We start from the raw sequence: 20,166 nt of genomic DNA on the forward strand, positions 1-20,166 counted from the left end.
TCTGGGACCAAGGTTGAAATCCTGCAACTATAGGATTAGAGTATGAAAATGAAGGACGTGTTAATTACTTGTGTAATCATTAACCTTCTTGCTGCAGTAATTCTACCCAGTTAATGAACAGGAGCCCAGGACTGTATCTCTCCCTGTATATTTCTACTGGGATGAAAAGAATGGCTTGCCCCATCCAAGAAGCCTGATCCTTGCATTTCCCCAGGAAAGTCTCAGAGTGGCTCTTCCTTCATTGGTGCTTAACTGCAACCCCAAGAAAGGAAGGTTGTGGAGAAAACCAGGCAGGGCATGTGAGTGCCAGCTGAAAGATGATTTCTGTAGGTAGAAATGTCATTAAACATGAGAAACTACAATGTCTCTTACTGTACTGTTTTGTCAAATAGTTTATGTAACGCTATGATTACCTTATCTTTGATGGCAATGCAAGTCACAAACATTTTTTCTTAGCTTCCTTCCTTCCCTCGGGTAAGTATTAATCGTTCTGCTTACAGATGTAGGAACTGGTGTGCTCACGGCCTAGCGGTGGGTCATGGAGACACCAGCAATAGATCAGTGGCCTTTCAGTCCTGTGTGTGACACAAAGTAGTAGTACTCACCTCCCACCTGCTGTTGCAGCTAATGGCTGTCATTTATTAAGGTCTCTCCGCGTGCCAGGCACTGAGCTAAGTGCTTGTAAGGAGCATGCCTACAAACAAACCTTGAAACCTTACAACAAATCTCTTTGTCCTGTAAATATTTACTGAGCCATCACAAGTACCAGGCTCTGCCTTAAAGATGCAGCAGGGAATAAAATCAATATAAATTCCTGTTCTCTTCAAGTTTCTGTTCTACTAAAAGGAGTTAAGACAATAAAGTTGAAAATACTGATTACCTTAGAAGGTGCTCAGTGTTATAGAGAGAAGGCAGCAGAGTGGATCGAGGTCTCATTTCTAAGAGAGATAAGTGGAAAAGCTCCACTGATCAGCAAGGTTGGAGTGGAGACTTGAAGGAAGTGAGTGAGCAGCAGTGGGGGTCAGGGGAAGAGTGCAAAGCGAAGGCCAGCAACAGCCCCCAGGGACAAGCATGCATGTGTTGAAGGCGAGCAGGGAAGGGTCAGTAGGAAAGGAAGAATAGAAGTCAGCGATATTATGTGGTATGGTCTGTTAGAGTTTGTACCTTATTGCGAGGACTTTGTCCTTTACTCTTGGGAAGATGGGAAGCTGTTGGGAGTTTCACACAGAGGAGTGGCATGGTATCTGTCATATTCTAAACCGTAAGATGTAGGTGTCATTCCCTTCACTTCACCAGTGGAACACAGAGTGCGAAGTTCAGTTAAGCACTTGCAAAAAGTCGCCATGTGATGAAGATCCCAAGTGTTGGGGACTTGTTCTCCAACACTCCTCCTCTGAGCCTCCTGATGGAGAATGTGTCTGGTGTGTACGTGATGTCTTTCTTACTATCAAATGGGAAAAATCATATCAACCTCACTTTTTTTTCTTTTTCTTTTATTATTCATATGTGCATACAAGGCTTGGGTCAATTCTCCCCCCTGCCCCCACCCCCTCCCTTACCACCCACTCCACCCCCTCCGTCTCCCCTCCTACCCCCTCAATACTCAGCAGAAGCTATTTTGCCCTTATTTCTAATTTTGTTGTAGAGAGAGTATAAGCAATAATAGGAAGGAACAAGGGTTTTTGCTGGTTGAGATAAGGATAGCTATACAGGGCATTGACTCACATTGATTTCCTGTGCGTGGGTGTTACCTTCTAGGTTAATTCTTTTTGATCTAACCTTTTCTCTAGTTCCTGGTCCCCTTTTCCTATTGGCCTCAGTTGCTTTTAAGGTATCTGCTTTAGTTTCTCTGTGTTAAGGGCAACAAATGCTAGCTAATTTTTTTAGGTGTCTTACCTATCCTCACCCCTCCCTTGTGTGCTCTCGCTTTTATCATGTGCTCAAAGTCCAATCCCATTGTTGTGTTTGCCCTTGATCTAATGTCCATATATGAGGGAGAACATATGATTTTTGGTCTTTTGGGCCAGGCTAACATCACTCAGAATGATGTTCTCCAATTCCATCCATTTACCAGCGAATGATAATATTTCGTTCTTCTTCATGGCTGCATAAAATTCTATTGTGTATAGATACCACATTTTCTTAATCCATTCGTCAGTGGTGGGGCATCTTGGCTGTTTCCATAACTTGGCTATTGTGAATAGTGCTGCAATAAACATGGGTGTGCAGGTGCCTCTGGAGTAACCTGTGTCACGTTCTTTTGGGTATATCCCCAAAAGTGGTATTGCTGGATCAAATGGTAGATCAATGTCTGGCTTTTTAAGTAGCCTCCAAATTTTTTTCCAGAGTGGTTGTACTAGTTTACATTCCCACCAACAGTGTAAGAGGGTTCCTTTTTCCCCGCATCCTTGCCAACACCTGTTGTTTCAACCTCACTTTTGAAATGACATTCTTCGAATGTCTGGATTCCAAGTCATGTACTGACTGGGTCATTCAGGTTACCATTTGCATTTTTAAGTTCAGTTTCCAAGTGAAATAGCAGAGTGGAGTAAAACCTGTGAATTATTGAAAACAGCTCACAGTTACATCTGGGATTTGAATCTAGCTCTGCTGCCAGCCTCTCAACCACCTGCCTTGCTCATGGTTTCATGCTGCCTCCACAGCATTGGGGATTTTAGATGCTAAGATGTATTCAACATAGGCAAGGGGAGTAAGATGCCCGTGATAGCGACCTTTTCAAGCAGCTCCTTCTCCTAACCTCTTCCTTCATGATTCAGGACAGGTCCTTGGCAGAGAACCAATAATCTGCTAGATGGCATTGAAACCCCGTAGCTAGGGAAGGTTGCAGTGTGGTGAGTGGCATAGTTTTACATGGAAGCTGTCTTCTGGGGACTGCCCTTACATTTCATTTATCTTTGGTAATTTATTTTCCAAAATTCCTATAAACTATCACAAGGTGATACAGGTCTCATATACATCATTAATGGCCTATTCTGTCTTGTTTCTTTTATGATGAATATGAAAGGTAAATAGGCATCATTAAATATTCTCAAGTAATTTTTACAACGAATGTGAAAGGCCATGTCCAGGCAGGCAATTGCAGACAAACAACTGTGTGTGCACACTCGGTACTGGGGCTTGAACTCAAGCCTACGCCTTGTTTTTGTGGACTTCAGTTGGTTATCTTCATCAAATCTATCAGAAAGATTTAAATCACTGTACTCTGTGAAGAGCCAGGCCATGCTGGGGTCAATATCAAGTTCTGGACAGGTTTTTGTAAAGAAGAGTTTGCATGTACATCTAAAATCTTTAGAATGAAATAAACAAGAAATCTGTACAAGCATAGCATTGCTGCTTTCCTTATGTAAATAACCTTGTATTTCAACCTTGTATTTTCCAATAAGGAGGCACTGCTCCTTGAATGAATGATATACAACTTCCTCTTGCTTCTGTAAAAAAAATTTTCCCCAGTATCTATCTAAAATTCTCAAAGTGTAGGTCTAACTTTTCTTAGGGTTTATATGGCATCTGCCACCATTTCTCAGCATAACAGCAAGATACCAGTGATACTCAGTCTTAGACTTATTAGAATAAAATTTAATGCAGGTGCTCTGTTCATTTTCCATGGAAGTCTTACTTGGGTGTCTGGCATTTTGAAATAAGAGGAAGTAATTATCTTGTTATACTACTATATACTGACAGGTGGGATGGACCCCAGCAAAAGCTTGGTTCTGCTTAAAATTCAAATTAACACCTGGGTCAGCTCAGTGGTGGTATAGAAGCCTGATATTCCTCCTCCATGCGAGACTAATTCGAGTTTGGAATGTAAGTTGTTCTGGTCTGATTTGTAGAGAAGGGGCCTAGCTATGGTGATAGCCTGTTTGTTTTTAACTTGTGTTCTTTAAGAGAAGAATATAAAGAATGTATTCTGCATTAGTAAGTTATTAAAGAAGCAAACTGTTTACTAGAAAACATTCTTAACCTAGCAACAGATTTATAGTGGTTGGAGTTCAAATTTCAGAGCTGTTTGCAGCTCAAGCCGGAGTGTTCTAGCCAAGGCTTTTGAAATATGCTTCTCAGCTCAGACCCAGAAGTACTGCTTCTAAAATGTTTCATATTTCGACAAATTAAATGGAAAGATATCAGTGCCATATGAATGGCATTTTCTCTAGGAAGGGACAAACTAGTATCCTTTGCTCAGTGGGTGACTAGGAATAGTAAACCTGTGGCCATAAAGATCCCTGGAAGTGGACCAAATAAGCTTGTGAAGTCATCTTTGTGACTAACTAACTCCCATAGTTTTCTTTCTTTCTTTTTCTTTCTTTTTTTTTTTTTTGTGGTACTAGAGCTTGAACTCAGGGCCTGCACCTTGAGCCACTCTACCAGTCCTTTTTTTGTGAATGGGTTTTTGAGATAGGATGTAGAACCATTTGCCTGGGCTGGCTTTGAACCGTGATCCTTCTATCTCTGCCTCCTGAGTAGCTAGGATTATAGGCATGAGCCACCAGAGCCTAGCTCCCGTAGTGACTAGACTAGTGTCTTAGTGACTAGACAGAAATAATTTTACTCCGAAATGGACACATTAGAGAATGACACCCACTTATTTTTGAAATTGGGAAAAAATAAGAACTACCCATACCACATATATAGGAAATATCACTAATATTGTTTATATTTTACTAAACGTTATGTTAGTCATTTCATACTCTGAGTAGTCTGTGATGGAGGCAGTATAGGCAAAATTATCCTCATTTTATACATTAATAAAATCCAGAGCTTAATTGATGTGTCTGGGGTCACAGACCTTACTCTGATTACTTTTAAAATTATGTAATATTGACTTTTGTAGATTATTTTTCTTTTTAGCTGGCATGCTACTTTATTATAAATATTTATTTTAATCCAAAGTGCAGCCAGCTGATCACAGAAATTTGAATCATGGAGTGGTCCTATTACATTATTATTTCTTTTTAAAAAAGAAATCTCATAGTAAAAAAGTTAAATCATATTATAGAAAAAGGAAAACAACAAAAAATTTTAAGAGAATTTTAAAGAAAATAATTGAATGAGGCCACAGTTATCATGGCCAGGTAAATCCTATTAGTTTGTAGATGGGTGGACAATGATTTATGTAGAGTGAAGAGATGTCGGGTCAGATGGATTACATGAACCCAGGTCCCTACCTAGTTCCCATCTTTCCCAACCAAGTTCATTATATGGTGCATTACCAGATGCTTCTATGATTTGGCAGAGCTACAAACCTTTGATAAGTACATGGCTGCAAGAGGCGTGGTAGCTCTCATGGGATACCTGTGATGGGAAAGAGGGGGCTAGTTTTGTGTGTGTGTGTGTGTGTGTGTGTGTGTGTGCTATTTATTGTAGCATTTTAGGTCCACAACAAAATCAAGTTAAAAGGACATAGAGTTCCCATCTACCCCTTGTGTTCCACCCAGCACATCCCACCAGCAATACTCAAACCAGAGTAGCACATTGGTTGTAATCAATGACCATTACAATGATACGTCATTACTGACCAGACAGAGTCCATTGTTTACATCATGGTTCATTCTTGGTATTTATATCCTATAGGCTGAACAGCGTCTGGTGACATGAACCTGCTATTGCAGTATCATAAAGAGTAGTTTCTCTGCCCCCAAATTCCCCAGGTTGCATCTATTTTCCCCCTCCCCCATCCTTGACAACTACTTTTCTAAGAAAAAAAATTGCCTCTATAGTTTTGTCTTTTCTAGAAAGCCATATTATTGCAGCATCATAATATGCAGACTTTACAGACTGGGTTTTTAAATCATTTAACAGCGTGCACTTAAGCTTCCTCCGTGTCTTTTCATGACTTGATACTCATTTATTCTGGCACTGAATGATATTCCCATGTCTGGGTGTATGGTACTTTATTTATTCACCTCAAGAAGGTGTCTGTTGGTGACTTTCAATTTTTGACAATTATGAATAAAACAGTTATAAACATTAAAAAAACAGTACTGAAAAGGAAGAGGATTGGATGAAATTTGGATGTCAGGAGTACACTGAGTATATAACATATCTATGTAGAGAAGCTTACAGTTTCTAGAACTGTAGAGAACAAAATTTGTCCTTGGTTTTATCCTTAAAGATAGTAACAAATAGTAGGCTCTTTTCCCACACACCAGTTGATAGAATTGAGGTAGAATGGAATGATAGAAACAAAGATGTGTTCCTTTGAAAGAGACTGTAGGTGACACGCTGATTTTCTAAACTCTCTGTGGACCTATAGGGGATTTTTTTCATTAGTACACTTAAAGTAAAGACTAAGAGAATTGGGGATATTTAACGGAAACTGAAATGTCTATCTCTGAAAACAGGAATTTTCCCAGAGTAAACAAAATTAAAGCATCCCAGAAGCTGATGTTTGGCACAAAATTACAAATGCCTTTGTAGAGTTTAAATTTGATGAAACTCGTTGTAGCATGATTTAAAAATAACAACTTAAAAGGGCTCATATATAGAGACATAAAAGGCATTTTGACATTTAATATGAAAACAGCATTTTGATGAACTGGGTAAAAATGAATCATAGACATATGGATTACATATTTCTTGTAGTGTGCCTGAGTTTTAAAATTGAGGCAGTGGAAATCTGGCAAAATATTTTTGGGGAATTTGCTATATATACTATATTTAAAAGGAGGTGAAGATGAACTCCAGACTGCTGTGATTGCTCATGACATTGAATTTGATGACTTCTAATTTGCGTATAAGAAACTCTTGTGAAATAGCTCAATCTGTCCTTGTGTTTTAGAGGGAGTACTTAGAGGCAGTGTATAAAATTCATTTGATCACATAGTCAATCAATAGATGCTAATTTCCAGGGGGTTGCCAGGGTCTGTAGTAGGTACTGCAATGACTTCTATGATGGCTAATTTTAACTATGGACTCTACTTGTTTTTCTTGTTTTTTTTTTTTTTTTTGGTGGGACTGGGGTTTGAACTTGGGTTTGAACTCAGCTTTGCACTTGCTGGCAGGTGCCACACCTGCAGTCCTTTTGCTCTGATTAGTTTGGAAATAGGGTCTTGCTTTTTGCTCAGGCTGGCTTCGACCACAGTCTTCTTGTTTTACACTTCCCGTTGCTGTGATGGCAGGCATGTACCACTACACCCAGCTTTTTTTCTGTTGAGAAGGGGCCTTGCAAACATTTTTGCAAAGGCAAAATTGATTTTCCCAGTCTCAGCCTCCTGAACAGCTTGGGTTGACAGGCACATTCCACCATGCCCAGCGATTGGTTGAGATGGGGGTCTCACAAAGTTATTTCCTGGGTTGGCCTTAAACCACAAACTTCCTGATCTTATCCTCCCAAGCAGCTGGGATTACAGGCATGTGCCACCGGTGTCCAGCTGAACTGTGCACTTGTGGCAGGTGTCCACACTGGGAGGAGGGGGCTCACAAGCTTCTGGATGCTAGAAATTCCAACTACTTTGAGATACACCATGGGATTATTTACCATGGGCCAGTCTCTCTGCTAACCACTTCACATGCACTATCTAGATTGTTAGATCCCTATAAAATAGGAAGTATAATTTCCCCTTTTAGTGTCACAACAGAATGTATACATTTGGTTATTTGTTAAGTGATGATGTACTCAGCTGCATTGGTGGTTCCCAAGATATTCACACTAGGGTGTAGTTATGGTTCTCTGAATGTGAGCCAGTCCTAAGATTGGCTTTAGTCAGTAGATAGTGGCAAAAGTGATTTTGTTCTCATCTGGATGCCAGCATTAAGTAAGCCAACAAGCTTCCTCTTTTGTAATTCCCTGAGTCACCTGGTAAAAAATTCTAGTTACCTTCCTGGAGAGACTATGTAGAGAGATATGGGGAAAGGGAGAGACCTTGAAACTATAAAGAGAGGGAGGTTGGGGGAGAGAGAAATCCAACCATCCCAGAATCCCTTCAGAGCCCAGCCCCAAACCACAAACCATCCCAGTTCAGCCACCTTAGTGACCACCAGTAAGGTTGAAAAGAAGAAAAGTCCATTTGAGCCCAGTTCCCCCTATAGATTTGGGAACTGACAGAATGGTAGTGGCTCATTGCCAAGCAGTTTTGAGTGATTACAGCAAAAGAAGACCAAGGCAGTGGCTGAGTGAGATTCGAACCCAGGTCACTGAAAAAATGCTCTAATGAGCATTTTTACCCCCTGTGCTTGCTCAGTAGATGGGTTTGGAGAGTGGAGGAAGGAATCCAGTGATATTTGAAGGAATCCAGATATCTCAAAATGATCTGCATGTGAGCTGGAGGTATGGCTCAAGTGGTAGAGTACCTGCCTCACCAGCTCAAAGTCCTGAGTTCAAACCCCAGTACTGCTAAAAAAAAAAAGGTATAACAACAAGATGATTTGCATATGGCATCAATGAATTGCAATAGGGAAAAGGTTAGGAGACTTTCCTTTGTACTTTACAGAGGAAAAGAGAAACACAGTGGTATAGGATTTATCCCCTGGGCCTTCATGCCACCTGTGCCTTGTGTTATGTATACCAAAAAGAATGTGAACCAGAGTCCAACAATTCTCATTCCTCATCTTGGGCAAATGCCATGTAAATGTTTATACTGACTTCCTTTACAATTATCAAACTAACATCTGGTGCTAATGAATTCTCGCCTTTTCTTTGGGAGTTTGTAAACTGAACACAAGAGGATCTTTAAAAAGTGCACAAGTGCAACCCATGGTGATACGTGACACATGGTGATCAAAAGTGCTGAAGCGGGGCCAGTGTGCAGTCGTCAGGGAGCGGAGAGGGCCCCTGGCTGACAACACAGGGGAGCACTTGAAAAGACTATTTCATGGCAAGTCCACGTTTGAAGTGATGTCATCCTTTTATTCTCTCAACTCAATGCTTTCTCTGAAGCTCATTCCTTCCATTCTGATAGGGGCACAAATGTTACATCAAAGGTTAATGCTTGAGTCGAGGCCAAAAGAGAGAGGAAGGTGGCTGGGCATGTGCGTGTGCGTGCGCGCGCGCGCACACACACACACACACACACACACACACACACACAGGAAGAGAGAGTGAATCACATATGACTAAAAGTTCTTAACAAGTACTGCATAGAGGAAAGTAGTGTCTTCCTTCCCTGATGAATAGTTCACAAGATTGCCTGAGTTAGGGATGGACTGTTACACTGCATACCAACGAGGTTACTGTCACTGGCTCTTTCTTTTGGGAGCTGGTGATGGTGCAGTATATGAGAAAAGGCATCGTAGGACTGGCTACATTTCTGGTGCACACAACAGGCTCCTCCTTTGCTCAAGAGGTCATCGTTGAGCTCTTTCTCTAGTATTACCAGGATGTGACTGCCCAGGGTCTTTTCTCTAGTCCTTCGTAGGTTGTCTTGAGTGATGCTCCCCTGCATCAAATATATGAGATCTCACTTCTTGTAATCAAGCATATGTGTCAGTGTTTGTTTTTTTTAACTCTAGGTTGGCTGTTTAGGGTCAGATGGAAGATTGATTTGCTTTTGTATTAATGCAGTCTGTGTGTTGAAAGAGCACTTTTGCAGTCTTTATGGTCTCCACTGCATCAGTACCCTCGTTAAGGATAGTAGAATGTGTGGCTGCTTTTCTCAGTGATATCCTCAATTGTGGTGACTTATATGACCTCTTCCATGCCAACCAAGGGATGCAAGAGTGAGTTGCTGCTTGACTTCTGGGTGTGCATGCATAAGTGGAGCAGAGGTGACCTTGCTTCTTTGTCATCTCCAGCTGGCCCTGTACAGAGGTGGTTAGGACTTCCTGCAGAGCTGACATCCACAGATGTGGCTCTGAGAGGAGGGGTGGTGGGTCCACAACTGGATGAAGCCAGTAAATGGAAGAAGTTCTGGGGAGCCTTCCATGTTTACCGAAGGACACTCCAGAGAGGGACTTGGAAACAGAGTACTTGCTTTTGCACATACTAGTGATGAGTGCTGTTATCGTTCTTCTTTCTTCAACTTATATTTGGATCTTTGAATAAATGTCAGTACCTTGAAAACAAATCCCTCATGTCTGGAAGCCCAGGGCTTCAGGATGGGTAAGGAAAGAATGAACTGGCATGCTCCCTGTCACCTGCCTGTCTGTCAGGGTGGCCAGGCACAAAAGATGGTGACTTCCTGCATTTGATCATTGAGGCAATTCTGTTACCTGGAGTAGTAGGATTGTTGGCACCAGACACCCTCCTGGATGGGCTGGGTTATTATCAAGGAATAAGGAACCCAAGAGCAAATCATTCCCACTGCTAGTTAAGTGAGCCCCCTTGGAAATCATACAATTTAGATTTTCAATAATTTCAGCTGACAATTAGATGTGTTTACATGGTCAAAATCATTTTTTTCCTACTGAGCTACTTTATGTGAGCACTGCTTCTGAGAAAAGCTATAAGTCTTAGGAAATTGCAGGACCAGTAATGGTTTGAGAAATGACCTCTTAGCAATGTATTTAAATTATAGAGGGAAAAAGTGAGCATTTTTATAAGTAACATTTTATTTTGCTGCTGTAATGAAGCTCATGTAATAATTGATATTAAACATGAAATATTATGCTGGGGCCAAGTGCACATATGGGTGTAGTGCTAATACTCATAAAAAACTAGGATTTTCCTCCTCAGGAAACATTACAAATATTTGTTATTAATCCCCCATGTGAGAACTGAGATTAGGACTACAGTGTTAGCCTGCTGGCCAATTCTCTTTTTCCCCCGTGATAGCCGATTCTCAATAGTATTGTTAAAAGAAGAAAAGGGGGCGTCATTACCATTTTTTAGGAACTAGAAATCAATTTTTCTTGACCAAGATCTATTGGAATATACTTTTCTGGTATTTTCCGTGTTGTTATTTCTGTTTGCAATATAGCCTTGTCACTTGCTGTTGTTAGAGTGGAACTGGTGTACGTTGGTTCTTTATGTTTCTCCTCTTTCTGATGCCTCAGGATATAAATGAGGACCCTTCAAAGTCATAAAAGCATAAAAATTGTGTGACTACTACTTTAATTATAATGATAGCTAATTTCCCAGCCGTTCTCAAGGTTTATAATTATTCCTAATAGCAATGACTTGCAGCATACAGAGTTTTATACATTTTAAAGTGCTTACCACGTGCTCTGTATCGTTTGGTACTCGTACAGCTCTTTGAGGTACACGGGAAGGTGTTCTTTTTTTAGTGTGCACGAGTGTGTGTGGTACTGGCGATTGAACCCAGGGCCTTCACCTCGTTAGACAAGTGCTCCACAACTTAAGCTGTGCCCCCAGCCTTTTAAAAAAAATTTTATATTTATTTATTGTTTGGTGGTACTGGAGTTTGAACTCAGGGCTTCATGCTTGCTAGGCAGATGCTGTACCACTTGAGCCACTCTGCCAGCCTTTTTTGGGTTGGGTATTTTTGAGACAGGATCTTGTAAATTACCATAATCCTGATCTCTGCCTCCTGAGTAGCTAGGATTACAGACCTGAGCCATCGCACTTGGCTTATTTGTCTATTTATTTTTTGAGACAGGGTCTTTCTTCCTTTTTGCCCAATCTGACATCAAACTCATGATCCTCCTACCTTCACCTCCCAATTAGCTGGGATTATAGGCTTTTGCCACTATGGCTGACTGACAGGACAAATATTTTTAATTCTTATCTTAGAATTAGGAAACATGAGTCCAACTTGGTGGTTCATATCTGTAATCCCAGCTACACAGGATGTGGTTTGAGGCCATCCTGAGAGAAGCAAGTGAGATTCTATCTCAAAAACAAGTCAGACATGGTGATATATACTTGTAATCCCAGCTACATGGTGGGGCAGATGTAGGAGATCATGGTTTGAGGTCAGCTTGGGTAAAAACATGAGGTCCTACCTAAAAAATAAGTAAAGCAAAAAGGCTTTGGGCATGGCTCAAGTGGTAGAATGCCCTCCTCAAAAGTACAAGGCCCTGAGTTCAACCCAGTATCCCCACCACCAAAAAAAAAGAATTAAAGAAAGAAAGAGAGAGAGAAAAAGTAAGCCTGGAAAAAGTTCAGGGACAGTGGCTGAAGACTCCTGACTTCAAAGCCACATCCCACTGACAGTGCTGATCAATAATGACACATTAAAAAACCCCTAAATATTAAACATAGGATCACATATAATTTGACAGCACTGGAAAAATTTGCATAAAATGTTTACCTGTGCATCTTTCGGGTGTGTACGTGTATGTATGCTGTCATGGCCACATGTCACAACTCCAACAATTACTGTAGTACCTTCATCATATAGAACTGAGCATGCAGTAATTATATCTCATTCACCAGTGTGAATAAAATGACAAATGCTTTTGGCCAGAGACAGATGTAAAAGAGGAAGACTTCAATGAAGGATGTACCCTGTAGATATGTAAAAAATACAGAGGCAGAAAAAATAAGCCGTGATGTTGCATAGACCTAGAATTGAGTCCTATTTCTGCCACATTTGAAATGACTATAAGACTTTGAGCAAATTAGTGTATTTCTCCCCTCTTCCTTTGTATGTACTTTTTGGCAGTGCTGGAATCAAATCCAGGGCATCACATACTCTAGTCAAATGCTCTGCCACTGAGTTACACCCCTAGCTTGCCTTCCCTTCCCTCCCCTTCCCTCCTGTCCCATCCTGTCTCCTCCCCTCATCTCACCTCCCTTCCCACCTTATCTTTTAGAGGAGTTTTAGGTTTCCAGCACAGTTGAGTGGAAGGCATAGATGTTTCCCATCTACCCCTCTCTCCCTACCGTGCATAGCCACCACCATTATCAGCATCCCTCACCAGCATGGTGCATTTGTCACAGTTGATGAACTTACACTGACATGTCACTGTCACTCAGATCCAAAGCCTACAATAGGGCTCACTCTTGGGGTTGTACATTCTGTGGGTTTGGGCGACAGTCTAATAACATTTATCTACCATTATAACATCATACAGAATAGTTTCACATAAGATAAAAATCGCCTGTGTTCTACGTAGTCATCCTTGTTTCGCCTGTCAACCACTGTTTCCATAGTTTTTTCTTTTCCAAAATACCATATAGTTGGAACTCTACAGTGTGTTGTCATTTCAGATTGGCTTCTTTAACTTAATAATATGCATTTAAGGTTCCTTTGTGCCTTTTCATAGCTTCATAGCTCCTAAATTTTTTTAGCACTGAGTAATAGTCCATTATCTGGAAGTACCACAGAGTCTTCATCCATTCACCTACAGAAGGACATCTTGGTCACTTCCAAGTTTGGTCAGTTACAAATAAAGCTGGTACATACATCCACATGCAGTTTTTTTCCAACTATAAAATGGCAATTAAAAGACCCATTAGATAAAATAATGTTTATTGATTAAATCAGTGTGAATAAATGTATGTAAAGTACCTTGTACCCGAAAGTCACTCAATAAATAGTTGTAAGTAAAAAAAAAAAAAGAGCAGCAAATACAGTGTGCTACGATTTACACTGATGTACGTAGCTACCTGTACAGTATTTGCCTGTAGTGCCTGTTTTCTTAGTAGCGATCTTTGTACTTCATCTTTTCAGGGTTCAGTTCTCGTCAGTGTGTGTAGTGTGAGTTTTTAGTAAAGCAACAATCTGGGTCAGGAGTGTTTCACCTCACACATTTGGTTTGCACCAGGCCAGTCCAGTCTCCATAGAGCTAGTGCTCCATAATGCACCTCACCATAGCAAGGAAGGCTTTGTCTGCACGCGTCCTGACATCAGGAGCATAATAGCTTTCTGTCAAACCTTCTCAATGGTGTCCTAGTATTAGAAATGCCAAATTTCCATCCTATGTCCAGTCCTATGACTTGTGCTGAATTAATGTGTGTTGATTTTGTAATGTCAAGGCCTTTGTGACAATGCAGTATAAGTTTCAAGGAAAAGGTAGTGATGACAGATTTTTCCTTAATTCATTGGCGTGCTTGTAATAAACCTAATGAAACATTTTCAATTAGCTGTGTATAATAAAACCCTAAAATCAGGGGCTGAGATGGTATGTAGTTATTTTAAAATACTGTTTCTAGTTTGTAAGGATCTTGGTTCAGTTTGCTTTGGAATCAAGCCATGTGGGAAAGAAAAGTACCTACTGTGTGAGTGTGTTTGTGAGTGTGAGTGTGTGTTTGTGAGTGTGTGTTTCCACAGTCTTTGTATTTCTATGCAATAATGTAGCCACAGGTAGTAACTAATGCTGCGTAGTGCTGTATAATTTAACAAATTTTTCTTTTATTTATATCAACTTATTCCTCACAACAACGTGTCGAGGTTAGCACTGTGTTCTAGTATTTCAGTGGGGAATTAGGCCATGTGTGATTGAGAATATCCCTCTAAGTTTACATACATAGTGTTGAAAAAAATCAGGGAGTTAAACCAGGTCTTATTATTCCAAATCCAGTGCTCTTTATTCTATGCCATGTCCATATCCCTGGGGTTTTTTTGTGTCGATGTGTTTGTTTGCTGGTATCGATGGTGATACCTATAGTATTTTAGTGCTTTTAGGTTTAATCATGTCCATCCCCCAGATCTCAGTTCAACTGCTGATACTGACTGAGAGCCTAATAAATTGGGTGTGTAGTAGAGGCATTGTGTTTGTTTCTAGGAGGTCAAAATAAACCGAACAAGGCGTTATCCTCAAAGAGTGTGTGTATATACTTAGAGTGTCAGTTTTTCCAGTCTAGGTTTCCCTGGTGGAACTGGGTACTGTTTGTGGTGTTGTGATTTGATAACTCACACCACTAGGTGATTTCTTGTGCTTTTAACTTTTATAGACACAGGAGGACTTCGGAGTTATTGGTGGAAACTGGAATTTTGCAAATCTGGAGAACATGGTATTTTTTTGTTTGTTGCTTGCTTTGGTTCAGACAAAGTCTCATTATTAGCCCATGCTGACCTCAACTCACTGTGTAGCACAAGCTGGCCTCCAACACACAGTCCTCCTGTCCCGGTCACCTAAATTCTGGGATTACAGGCGTGTACCACTGTGCCCGGCTCACATGTGTTCTTGATTAAGACTTTATAGCTAGCATTGTTTTAGAGATTGTGGTATGATTCACACCGGATCTTCATGGTGGCTAATGAAATGTTTATTATTACCTTCATTTTAGAAATAAGGAGTTTAAGTCAAAGAATTCAGCCTCATTTTCCTGATCTATAATGTGATATAATTGAATGTTTCTCAAAATGTCCCATGTATTCTAAGACCACCAGTCAAGGAACAGGTGTGTGATTTATGAAGAGGGCCTAAAGTAGCCAATAGGAATCAAACCATTTGTTTTCTGGGAGTCTTTGCTCTCATTTCCTGTTTGGGGAGCAGGAAATGTTTCTTTCTCTTTTCTCCTCCCCTACTATTCCTTTCACTAAAAAAAAAAAAATGTTTTCTAGTGTCTGCCTCATCTTTACTGTGCTTATGAAATTTACACTCTACTGCATAATATATATTTTAATATAAAATCTAGGTTACAGAGTTGATTTTTATCTTGAGGATTCATACCCTACAGCACACTGTCCCCACTCAGAGAGTGCCTGACATGACTTGGCGAATCCCAGATCCTTCCAGCTTTGACGACTCTGCTTTATGATCAGTTGTTTCACCCAAGATTTTATAGTTTGTCTTTTTCTGCTCTTTCTCTCTTTTTGTCTAATTCATTATCTTACTTTATTCCAAGATGATTTGAGGGAATTCTCATAAAGATATACAATCCAATCCAATCCAAAGACTTCTGAAAATAAGGATAATCCCCCTAGACTGCCCCAGTGAGATTAAATTGGAGTCTTTGTTGGGGGGGGATGTACCTATATTATGATTCTGCATATTTGCTAGAAATACACTAATGATTTAGTTTGAAGCTTCTTCCCAGCCCCAATACTCAGCCCTAGGATTTGCCTTGTCTTTATCATCCACATTTAGGGGAAGCCAGGTTTTCTTGGCATTGAGGTCTGCGGGGAGGGGTGTTTCTTCTCTGAGTCTACATAAGGTGGCCACACTCTGTGGTTGCCATCCAGTCTGATTAACTGTCCCATGGCAAAACTCAAATTGCCTAGTGCAGTTTAGCTGCCTATTATAACATCCCTCAGGAAGGCTGGAGGACATAATACCAAAACACAGTGTGACTGTGGCAAGCCCTCGTTCCTGGTTTTCTGTGTGCAAGTCCACTGTGATTTCTGATGAGGGTGGATTATACTGTTTCTTTTCCATCCAATTCGCATTCTGGATAGAGTTGAGAGAAATGTATAATAATATTTTCAATGTAGTGTTTTTCCCATTAGGAGAGAACGTGAATAATTTGGAATTTTAATGGTGAGTCTTTTTAATAGTGTTGCTTATAATGTATTATTATTCTTGGGATTTTTATTCACAGTCTTAAAATCTTAATACAGACCGACATTAAGAAAGAAGTTTTGGCTTCTTCCTGTGAAACAAGTTCTGACATGAGAGAAGAAGGATAAATTGCACAGGGCACTCAGATAGGGTTTGCTTCCTTCTTTGTACCTCTTTTCCCTTTAGATGGACATGAATGAGACCCAGCAAGGACAAGAATTATGGTAACTGGCTCAGTTCTGATCAAACACTTCTTTGAAACTTTACATTTGGAGCATACCAGATTATGCACACCTTTAAACGGATGAATTTCCAGGGCTGGAGGCATGGCTCAAGAGGTAGAGTGCTCTGTCTAGCAAGCCAGAAGCCCCTAGTTCAAAACCCAGCACTGCCAAAAAAGGAGACGAATTTCCAGAGTTTAATTATTGTCTGACGTGTTCTATTTCCTTTACATAGTGTGAGCCACATGTGGTTCCAGGCCAGAGGGATACCAGAGTACCAAGGGCCCTTCTGCTGGTGGCACCAGTTATAGGGACTTGATGGAAGGGACTTTGCTATTCAGGTCAGCTTTAGTAGTGATAAAATGTGAGGCTGGATTGCTTACATCACACTTGTTCATTTCAAAATAGGCTCACAAATTGCTGCAAAGTCTTCGCTGTTCCTCTCCCTGTTCCAGACATTTGATCACAAAGGCAGCCTCTCCCTCCTAATGCTGTGCAGGTTGAGAAAACAGTTGCCGAGCCGGAATCCCTAAAGAAATTATTAATTATCTGGTTAATGTGCGTCAGGCTGTGGGAGTGTGAGATTAATCACCAGCAGTGGGATGAGTTGCTGAAGTGGATTTTGGTTTTTTGTCTCCTGTCACTCGGTAATGGCTTTTCCTTCCTTCACCATCAGGTGAACAGGTGCAGAGCTGCTGTGTTTTCATTTTCCCAGAGTCAGGAACAGCCGGTGGCCAGGCGATGCCTTTTCCTCAGTCCTGCTGCATGAGCAGTTTAGAACATGGAGTATTACCTACTCAGAATGTTCCAGCTCTTGGAGATTCTCCCAAGGTGGCAGGGCCGGCCTCAACGTTTTCCATTTTCCAAATGACTGCACATGTCTGCACACATCCCCCAGCACACATTTACTAGCATACATACATGCATGAGCAATGTATAAATGTGTAATGTATAAATGTATACAGGAAGCTTAGAGGTGCTTCTGGGGGTTATGAGTGAGTCCACGTTTTGCACTTTATCTCACTTCTATCTTTAGAAACGCAGTCCTTATCTGTAAATGTACAAGAAGACAAAACTAAAAGAGAGATGTGCTTTGCTACTTCTCTGAGTAGGAAAGAGAAGTCCCACCCTTGTCATTTGGTAGTGGGTTACATAACACAGACGATGCGTGAATTCTCTGGATTTTTCCTTGCTGGGTTCTACATCCTAGGAAGTTCTAGTGAAGGGCAATCATTCATGTGTGGCAAATTCTCATCATTATGCTGAGTGTGTTTTCTGGATGTCAGTCCTTTGTTTCCAGCACCTTACTGGGTGTTGAAGTTTGGTCACTGTGGAGGAAGGTTGGCTAGTATGGAAGGCGATAGAGAGCAGGGTGCATCCTTGGACGGAGTCCCAGGAGAGCTTTGCTGTTCAGTTAATGCTGAGCTTTTCCAACCATCTGTGCAATGAATAAAGACTCCAACAGTCCAGAGATGCTGCAGGGTCCTATAGCCTAGACAGTCCGTGTCATGACCTAGCTTATCTCTCCACTTTAGATGGGAGTCTGAGACTTCTCAGAAGACTATTCTGCTGCTATACAATGATGCTCAGGATATAAAGCAATCAGCAGCACTATTGTTTTTCATTTATTATATTTACCTAGAGTGTGACAGATTTTCTTTTTCAGTTTGATTAAGCAAAATGGAATGGAGGACCCATAGAATGGAAAGGTAGCCAATCAAGCCAGGAAAACCTCTGAAATACAAGAATTAAGAAAGGATGATTTATTTTTTCTTTAAGAAATAAATGTTTGTTGGGCATCTTCTAATTTCCAATCACTGAAGCCCATGATGGGCTACAGTGGTGATGAGACAGACAGGATCCATGCAGTCACAGATGCGAAAGTCTAGTGGCGGTGTTTTGTTGTAAATAAGTATGCAGACAGCTATGTGGAGCTCCGTATGGTGATGGGTGTTAGGAGACAGTTGAATGGGGATGTGATATTGATGTGATAGCAGAGAGAGCTTGAACTTTAAGGCATAAGTAACCTTTGAGCAGACAGCTGAATAATGACAAGGAGCTAACCCTGGGATGGTTTGAGGGCGGAATGTTCTTGGCAGAAGGAGAAGCAAGTGCAAAGGCCTTGACATAGGAATGAGTTGGGCTGGTTCAAGGAACAGGAAAAAGAACAGAGCAGCTGGATCCTAGTGAATGAAGACCTGGCATTGGACTTGACTTTGGTAGTGAAACTGCAGTTCACTATGTTCAGTCTCGTTGCCCCCAGAAAGGTGTGTGTTGGGTTCTGCCAGGGACAGACACCATCTGCCTCTGTTTGCAGACAGTGTTTGAAATCTTAAAGTTCATTGAAGTTCACTCCCTTGTAGTATCCTTTGCCTCTTTAATTTGCTTGGCTAATCATTCTTATAAACAAAAACCCAGCCTGTATTAGATTTTCACAAGAATTCTTCAGTGACTTCAGTTTGAATGAAATAAAATGCCATGTTGGGTTGGCTGGCACTGAAGAGGATGTCACTGGGCAGTTATCAGCACTGGGTCCTTAATCTCATTTGAGGTGAGCAGTTCAGAAGACAGCAGCCTTCTGTGATGTGTATTGTCTGTATCTCTGCTCAGTGTTAAGATTCCAGAAACTTCTTGGAGCCCTAGCTTTGCCAGTGACTTCAGACAGGAGCTGGGCTTTGCAGCCAGGTAGATGTAGATATACCCATTTGTGATTCTAGACGATGAACCTGGCTAGTGACCGTGAGGCAGCCAAGAGTGGTGGGCGTTAAGCTGTCCTCTGGGGTCTCTGAGCATCTTGTCTCTGGTGTTTGAGTTGCTCCTTCTTCTAGGGCTTCCTGAGCTTACTCTGATAAGTAAAGCCAAGTTTACTTTGGTAAGTTCAGCGGTTCCCAGCAGTAAAGAGATAAGGAGGGAGAGAAATAAGTATCCTTAGGAGAAAAGAAGCTGTTTCTATGTGTAACAGGCATTAGGTGAACGTTTTAATGACTTTGTTTAATTTTAGCAATCTCACCTTGCCTTTGTCAGAATACCTGGAATATCCAATGTGCTCTGGAGTTTAACAGAGGGTTTGGTTAAGCTGCTTATCTCCGGCAGAACCATCTTGTCTGCAGGTAGAATCAACTGAGTCATTTTAGCAATGTAATTTGCAGCATGGTAGCCAGAAGTGGGGGGACTATTGCTGTTCATTTGTTTAGAGAATTAAAAGATTAAATCTAAGTAATTATGGAGGGGGGTTTGCATAAGCAGTAAATACTACAACTTGTAGCTCTCTCTTGGATTTTCATGACTTCCTATTGACTGAGTCCCATCTACTTTGTAATAGGGGCTTCATTGAAGTTACTTTTGGAAGTTATAGCAGCCCTGTAAGGTGTTTGCAATTACTGTCTTCATTTTACAGAGGAGGAGACTGAAGTGTCAAAATTATAGGAATGTGTTTGGTATGAAGATTTGAACCCAGGTGCTTTGCAGGGGTTATACTATCTCTTTTCCTAGGGCCCTGGCCATTTTATGCCTGTTTTGAAACAAGTGCTCAGGTGTCTAAGCAGGGACATAATTAGATTCTGTGCAGAGTTAGTCCTGTCTTTTTAACACAGTAGTGATTAGTATCTGGCGCCATGCTGCCCGAGCTTCTGAGAGTGGTTGG

The 20,166-nt window shown here is 41.0% G+C and overlaps 1 protein-coding gene across 21 annotated transcripts in view; it reads left to right on the top strand.

The window, feature by feature from the left end:
- Nucleotides 1-20,166, top strand: part of Esrrg (estrogen related receptor gamma) — a 556,652-nt gene that overhangs the window by 143,242 nt on the left and 393,244 nt on the right. Inside the window, exons 1-2 of one of the 21 annotated variants that reach the window (XM_074048317.1) lie at nt 1,703-13,549; nt 13,989-19,074. The exons of 19 other annotated variants lie outside the window; for them this stretch is intronic. The gene's annotated coding sequence lies outside the window, so the exon portion shown is untranslated. Of the gene's footprint in view, nt 1-1,702; nt 19,075-20,166 lie in introns of those variants that run through there. One more of the 21 variants, XM_074048316.1, reaches the window with a different exon arrangement.

The sequence above is a fragment of the Castor canadensis genome, chromosome 11 (assembly GCF_047511655.1).
Source record: "Castor canadensis chromosome 11, mCasCan1.hap1v2, whole genome shotgun sequence".
Lineage (NCBI taxonomy): Eukaryota > Metazoa > Chordata > Mammalia > Rodentia > Castoridae > Castor > Castor canadensis.